The 7,926-nt window shown below is 35.2% G+C and overlaps 1 pseudogene; it reads left to right on the top strand.

The window, feature by feature from the left end:
- LOC109375941 (THO complex subunit 7 homolog pseudogene) overlaps positions 1–7,926 on the top strand; it is a 142,503-nt pseudogene that overhangs the window by 48,054 nt on the left and 86,523 nt on the right.

Here is a 7,926-nt window from a genome sequence, read left to right as displayed (position 1 = left end):
GAGTCCCAAGCCCGTTCTTAACCATCACGCCACTCGGCCGGCCCTCATTGTAGAGGTCTTCAACATTTTTCTGCTTTATTGTCGCAGGGCATGGGGGGAATAGTAATTCTCAGGAAACCGGCTCTCAGCTGCCTGTCAAAATGGAGGGTTCTTTCAAGCAGCAATTTCACAGTGAAACCTTTTTGGTCTATAAGGATCAGAGTACTCTTACAGGAAGTGGAATGGAGAGTACTCTTCAAAGCACCTTCTAGTCTTTCTTATTCCTCCTTAGCTTTTGAAGAATGTTAAGGACACTGCTGCTTCTTTGAATTTTCCCCAGGGGCATTTCTGACCCTGAGACTTGGGTCTCACCTGGGTTTGATCACCCAGATGGTAAAGAAGTTGGTCAGAGAGAGAAAACTAATATTCCAGACCCCCCTCTGACTCTAATTTATTTGTACTAGGACACTTCCTGATGTCCCAGCCTGCTACTCAGCAGTCTTAGGCATGAGCTGAAGAAATAGATAAAATCGGATAGCTACAGATTTAAGTGAAACAGATTTTGGGTTGTAAATAATGCCAGAAAGGGTTAGAAATAGAATTAGCATAAGATAGAAAATGCTGGAAGACGGATGGCCAAGTATGATAATTCAAGTCCCCATGTTTGCTCTGCTAATGTGAGGGTTGCATAAAAATGTCAAGAAGTTTTGACACGTGGTTTCCTGTCATGATGCCAAATTTATATATGTGCTTAAGTATTACTTGCTAGTAATACTATGTTCTACTTGAATCATAACATGAGTATGTATAGTTTCCTAGGTTAAAAACTCTGGCATTTTTTTTTTTATGGAAAATTTTCAGTATTGATTAATTTCTATCCTGACCTATATTCCATTGGCTAACAGAAACTTCATCCTATTCAGTTCCATGTAACATACTCAATTAGGGTTTTCTAAATTAATTCCAGATTTCCTAGGCCAATTCTCTCATCCCCCTCTGTAACAGGCAGAATTCTAAGACCCACACTTCCTGCCCTCAAGGCTTCACATGCTTTCTCTGTTATTCAATAAAGCACTAATCTAGGTGCTATTGTAGATGAATTTGGAAGGTATAATTAAGGTCCCAAAGGAGTTGACTGTAAGAAAGGGAAATTATCTGGGTCAGTCTGACCTAATTGCATGAGCACTTTTCATCTGGGTCTAGAGGTCAGAGACAGAGAAGTCAGAGAGCTTTGGAGATTGAGAAGGCTTTGATGTGAGGATCCATGGATCACATTGAAGGCAGAAGGAGGCACATGGCAAGAAATACAACCATCTCTAAGAGCTGAGAGGGGCCTGTTTGGCCCTAGGGAGCCAACAGCAGTGCCTGGCTGACAGCTAGCCAGGAATCAGGCCCTCAGTCCTCTAGGTACAAGGAACTGAAGTCCTCCAACAGCTTCAAAGAACTTGGAAGCAGATTTCCCTGAGCCTCCAGATGAGGATTCAGCCTGGCAGATGCCTTCATTTCAGCCTTGCAATAACCGAGCAGAGAACTCAGTGTGGTGCTCCAGAATTTAGCCCACAGAATTGCGAACTAATAGGTGCTCAGTCTCCTAAATTTAGGTACTGTGCTACACCGCAATAGTTAATACATCCTCTTTTCTTTGAGGTTGCATGTAAGTTCTAATAGGCCAACATAGCGTCAAGGCCTTGGTCCAGAGAAAGTTTGGGAAATAACACCAGGTACTCAGCTGCAATCAGCCCCAGTTAGAAACCCACTGTTGCATGGTTATTTACTCCCTGCTCCTTTGTCCAGGCAGCAGGCCTCCATACCAGCCTCGGCTGTCCACCCTCAGTCCTGCCTGTTCTCCAGTAATCAGCCCGGGCTGGGATTCCCCTCTGTTCTCTTCCCTGTCCTCTCTGGGCTGAGCCTGCAGGATCTCTGTGAGGCTGCCCCCAGGATGGGATTCCTGGAGTCCTGCAGGCATTTCCAGTCCATTGTTCCTCACCTTCTCATGTGGGATTTCTCTACAAAGCAGGAATTATTCCTGGGGTTTAGTGGGGACAAAATTGTTTTCTGTGCTTTCAAAACTTCAGATTTATCTGAGATTGTCATCCTCAGCTCTCCGTTTCCCTAATCCCCACACCAGATGTTGGACTCAGGAGAGGGTCAAGGTATCAGTTCCCTTCTTTAGAGATCAGCACTAATATCTAACTCTATGGCTTTCATCCTCAACACTTTCCAGGAAAATTCTATAGCCCTTTGTTTGAAAAAAAAAAGAAACCAACCTATACAGCTATAATTCTTCCAGTTTTGCTTGTGTCCATACTTGGGTTTTAGTATACTAATTTGAAAGCTAATAATTTGACTCACTAACTCTTGTTTTTTTTTGTGACAACTCCATCTTAATACAATGAGTGCTGCATATGGGTGATGGGACATAAAAGGACTATGGGGAAGAAACAAATGAATTAATGCATTAAATATTTCTTCACCATACACAATTTTTTAAAGTAAATTAAGAAAGAGCTACTTAAAGAGAATGTGAGTATCTAGTTCTCAGTTAAAATTAGTACTCTAGAATAATGACTGAGGAACTAAAATTATTCTCTCTAGGACAGGGTATTTAAAACAAAGTTGTTTTAGAAAGATAAATAATTAGTTTAATTAGCATCTTATTACATAATATTTTTAAAATGTTAAGATAAATATTTTATTAAGATTATTCAAATCTTAATCCCACATTCAGTTTTTGAACGGATAATTATAAAGATGAAGCTGTGGAAAGTTCTTCTGGGGAAATTGGCCTGAATTTTCAGATTTTTGACATGTTACTCTTAACACATCAGATTCTATATTTTTTCTCACCTGAAAGACCATTTTTCTTAAATAGTAAATATAGTTTAACAAAATAATTCAAGGATTTGTAGAACAATAAAATACTAGAACTATAAGGGGACTTAGTGATAGTTTTAAATTTCAACCATTAATGACACACTGTGTATATCTAACTTATGTTTATAAAGGGCATTTATTAAATTCCAGCTTGCAGTGTAAGTCAGCAGGGCTTTAAACCATATTTAGGTCAAAGATTTAAAAGTGACCTATCACCCAGGTAGTAAGGAAGTTGGTTGGGGAGAAAATGTTTTAGATTTTGGCTTTTAAAAATTTGTCTTTAAGAAATCAAACTAGTTTAATGAAGAATTTTAGATTTTATAATTTTACCTTGTCTCCATGATTATTTTGATTTTACATAAAGAAAAACTGAAATTCATAATGCTCTGATTTGTCTGTGTTATATCTATGATTAGGGTTTTCAGTTCAATGCCTTTTTCATACAAAGTGCCTTGCTTTTGTGCTAATCAATTAATGGGATGATTTCAGTGTCTTGGGGTCATTATCTCCACAGGAAAAGACATTACAAGCTGAGGGTGATCAGGGTAGCTGTGCTTCTCATAAGGCTGCCATTGCATCAGACTTATTTACTTATTTTTACTATGTGGACTATGATAAATTAAGTGGAATGAACAAATGAGCCAAGTGTATATTAACAATGCTGTTAAATTATTTTTGGCTCATTTTGCCTGGGATTTAATTCTGTTTTCACATTAAACCATTATTCATTTGAAAACGCCCCCCAGTACTTATGGTGATGCCTCATTCATTACAATAATTTCTTTGAGTTTATCACATAGAAATTGTACTTACATTATTATGGCTTTTCTTGAGATGGTTATTAACCTTCTGGACTAATGCTGAAAATGCCTTGCCACTTTAAATAGATTAGACAATGTTTTTATACGTTTAATAAGTTGTCCTACGGGATCGTAAAATAGTATGGAAGTAAAACCCTATATGCTTTAAAAACTTATAATCACAACAAAAATCTATTGTATTTTTATCTATTTTTCATGATATAAGGTATAGATTCTACTGGTATTTTTATTTTAAATAGAAGTTTAGCTACCTTTAGATAACCAAAGTAATTAAACTTCCCTTTCTTGATCCTTTTTCCTTGACTCTCATTAGATACAGAAGCTCTTGGGTGACAATACTGGTATTACAAGTGTATTGCAAGTTATGCTGGGTAAACACATTCAGAGTTTAAATGTTATGTTTGGCATGTGGAATGGTTCAATCATATTCATCTTAAAATAAAGCATGCTCATATATATATATATATATATATATATATATATGGTGTGATCAAAAGATAGGTGAATATTTAAATGAAAGAATTTTATTACAGTAAAAGACACATTGCCAGTAATCCTGCTCAAAATACTCCCCCTCACTTTGAGCACATTTAACCCATTATTTTTGCTACTTTCTGAAGCAGTTCTGGAAGTCCTCTTTCATGAGTGTCTTTACTTCATCCTCCATCAGGACAATGCTCTGTGTCACATATCGCTTCTGGTATACAGCAATTTCTGTCAAATAAAAACATTATGGTGTGTCCTCGTCCACCAGATCTGGAACCGTGCGACTTCTGGCTCTTCCCTAAAGTCAAAATGACCATGAAAGGTAAACATTTTAAATCGATTCAGGACGTGGAAGCTGTTATAACAGCTCAACTAAAGACAAGAAAGAGGACTTCCAGAACTGCTTCAGAAAGTGGCAAGAATGATGGGATAAGTGTGTTTGAAACAAAGGGGAGTATTTTGAGGGAGATTAATGACAATGTGTCTTTTACTATAATAATTTTTTTTATTTAAACATTCATCATATTTTTTTTTATCAGACCTTGTATAGTCTTTCAATAATTCTTTCTATCTATGGATACATGAAGCCAATTCCCATCTGGCTTGAAAACCAATGTCCTTGCATAATTTGTTGTTTGGTTTTATTAGATTTATGAGTATATCCATGATTTACATACAATTACGTTTGATGTGTAATTCCCTGGTGCCCAGTGGACACACTACTATTTCTCATGGTTGGCTCAAGGAGAGTTTTCAGTGCACAATTATGCTGTTTCCACTTTGCTGGTACAGGAGTTCAGATAAAGTGATGGATTAGAAGTATACAGTTTGTATTTGATAATGTACAATGTCCTTGCTGACACAAGGGAAACTGACACATTTAATAATAAAATGTTTTGTTAATTCCCCAAATAGTCGGAAAAACTAATCTTTAAAATGTAGTATTGATAAGAGAAGGGCTGAATATGTGGAAATGATTTCTGCTTAAGGGCATGGTGGGTAAAGCTGAGAGGAGAAAATGGGTTAAGGAAAACTGTCCTGGAATGTGGTTAAAAACTGGGCCTGATTATTGTACTTTCCTAGGTTAATGCTCTTTTGAGGATAAGTGCTCCTCAGAAGAGACTCATGAAAAGGCAACACACATTTTCATTCCTGTTTGCAAAAGTTCCTGGGTCTCCAGATGCCTGGCTGAAACCTGCTTAGAATGAATTTTGTAAGCTGCTTTCCATTTTATTCTGGGAAATAATGGGAACAGTCCATATAAGAAAAGCAGTTTACCTAATGAAGTAGAAATATTTCAGTAAAGGTTTAAAACAGCTTTATTGAGGTATAACTGACACACAATAGAGTGTGCATGTTTAAAGGGTACAATTTTGAGCCGTTATACATCTAGAAATAATTCATTTATCAGATGTACGATTTGCAAATGTTTTCTCACATTTGTGCCTGTCTTCTCACTTTTTTAACAGTATCTTTCAGAGAGCACACATTTAATTTTTATGAAGTCCAATTTATCCATTTTTCTTTTATGGATTGTGCTTTTGGTGCTTCGTCTAGAAAACTTTGCCCGTCCCAAGGTCATAAAGATGTTTCTCCTATATTTTTTTTCTAAGCTTTTTATAGTTGTAGACTTTACATTTTTGTTCATGACCCATTTTGAGTTAATTTTTGTGTAAGATGCGAGGTATAAAGTTTTTTTTATATATATATATATAGACAACTAATTTTTCCATCACTGATTGTTGAAAAGGCTGTCTTTTCTTTACTGAATTGTCTTTGTAACTGTTGAAAATCAGTTGTCCCTATCTATGTGTGGGTATATTTTTAAATTCTCCATTCTGTTCCACTGAGTTACTTTTCTCTCATTACAATAATACCACACTGTCTTGATTACTCTACCTTTATAAGAAGCCTTGAAATGAGGTCAAGGCTAGTTCTCCAACTTTGTTCTTTTCCAAATTGTTTTGACTATTCTAGGTTCTTTGCATTTCCATGAGATTATAGAATCAGTTTCTCAATTTCTACCAAAAGCCCACTGTGATTTGGATTGAGATTGTATTAAATCTATAAATTGATTTGATAGAATTGACATTTTTGTTTTAAACTTAAGATAATTGGGGTGACAACTTAGTAAAGTTAGTAAAGTTACATAGGTTTGAGGTGTACAGTTCTGTAATACATCAGCTGTATATCACATTGTGCAGTATTGAGTCATGAACATGATGTATCTCTCCGCTTATTTAGTCTTCAATTTTTCTCAGCACTCTTTTGTAGTGTTTAGACCTTGCAATATTTTGTCAGATATATACCTGAGGATGTTATATATTTGTGATTATTGTAAATGGTATTATCTTATAAAGGTTTAATTTCCAACTGCTTGTTGTTACTATATGGAAATGAAATTGAGTTTTGCATGTAGATTTGGATCCTGTAACCTTGCTATCAATTTTTTTTGATAGATTACATTGAGTTTTCTATATATTTAAATAATTTTATACTAATAGTTTCATCTATCACTATGCTTGACATTTAGTGGCCATGAACACTTAGCAGGTGCTTTATCTAAGGTCACCTGTGAAGAATTTAACAAATCTATAACAATTAACATTTAGATGCCTAACAGAAAATGCATGATGTTATAAGAATTATGGCTGGGACCCAAATGTAGTTAACAATCAAATAACCATCTTTTGCCAGAGACCATGACTAACTTGAAATTTTAAACAGCTCCTTATATATTGTTAATGCTCAATAAATATTAAATATTAGTACAGTTAGGTTGGGTGAAACTTTTCTTCCCAGTATTGATTTACCTTCATATAACATTTATCTTCTAAAGAAACAGAATAATGCATGCAGGCAATCACAGTGTCTCTCGTTTAGATCATTGTTTCCTGTTCTTTGTCCCGTGAAACATTATAAAGAGTTTTAATTAGGATTAGCAACAGTATTCTGCCTTTATCAAAATGCATTTAGGGAAGGTATTTGGGTGATTTTCTCCTGAATAATTTTAAGTATTAAAACTTGGTTCTTTTAGGATGTTTACAGAGAACTAATCACAGCCAATAAATCACTTTTAGAAGAAATCTGATTAAAGACACATTTATATTGAAAGCATTCATTCTCTGCCTATTTGAAGATGTGAAAATGCAAAATAACTAATTCTAACGTGCATAGAACCTTTCAGGTAAATAGTTTCTTTTCATCTCTTTTAGGGAGCCAGCTTTGTAATAGAAAAAAATTATTTTAATTATTAGGCAGTTAGATAAGGATTTCTTTGCAAAAACATTCTTATCTCCTAAATCTGGATTAGAGAGCAGTCCTGGTGCTGTCACAGCTCTGTTTTTCTCTTTTTATGGCCTTGTTCATTCCGTGTTGGGATTGCTTGTTTACTTGTTAGTAATCTCTCTGGACTGTCAGCTCTGTGTGGTCAAAGATCTCATCTCTTCTTCCTGCTTCTGAGCGCAGCATAGAAGAAGGAAGGCATTCAAAAAATGCTATTACTGAATGAATTAATTGCATTAAAACATCCTGGTTTTTTTTTTTTTTAAATCTAGTTTTAAGTAACTAGATTCTGTGGTGTCAAATCAGTAAGTCATTTAGAATTGTAGTGACCTAACCTTTATACATTTAAACATTATATAAGTATTCTAGATTTAGTGGATAAACCAAGTAGAATCTTTTTTTTAATTAAGTTTTTTTATGGCCAGGAAATTAAATATTTTCAACATCATGTGATGCTAATACTCAAAATAGAATATTAAGA

This window comes from Hipposideros armiger, unplaced genomic scaffold (assembly GCF_001890085.2).
Source record: "Hipposideros armiger isolate ML-2016 unplaced genomic scaffold, ASM189008v1 scaffold_1006, whole genome shotgun sequence".
Lineage (NCBI taxonomy): Eukaryota > Metazoa > Chordata > Mammalia > Chiroptera > Hipposideridae > Hipposideros > Hipposideros armiger.
This window is presented reverse-complemented; position numbering and strand designations above follow the sequence as displayed.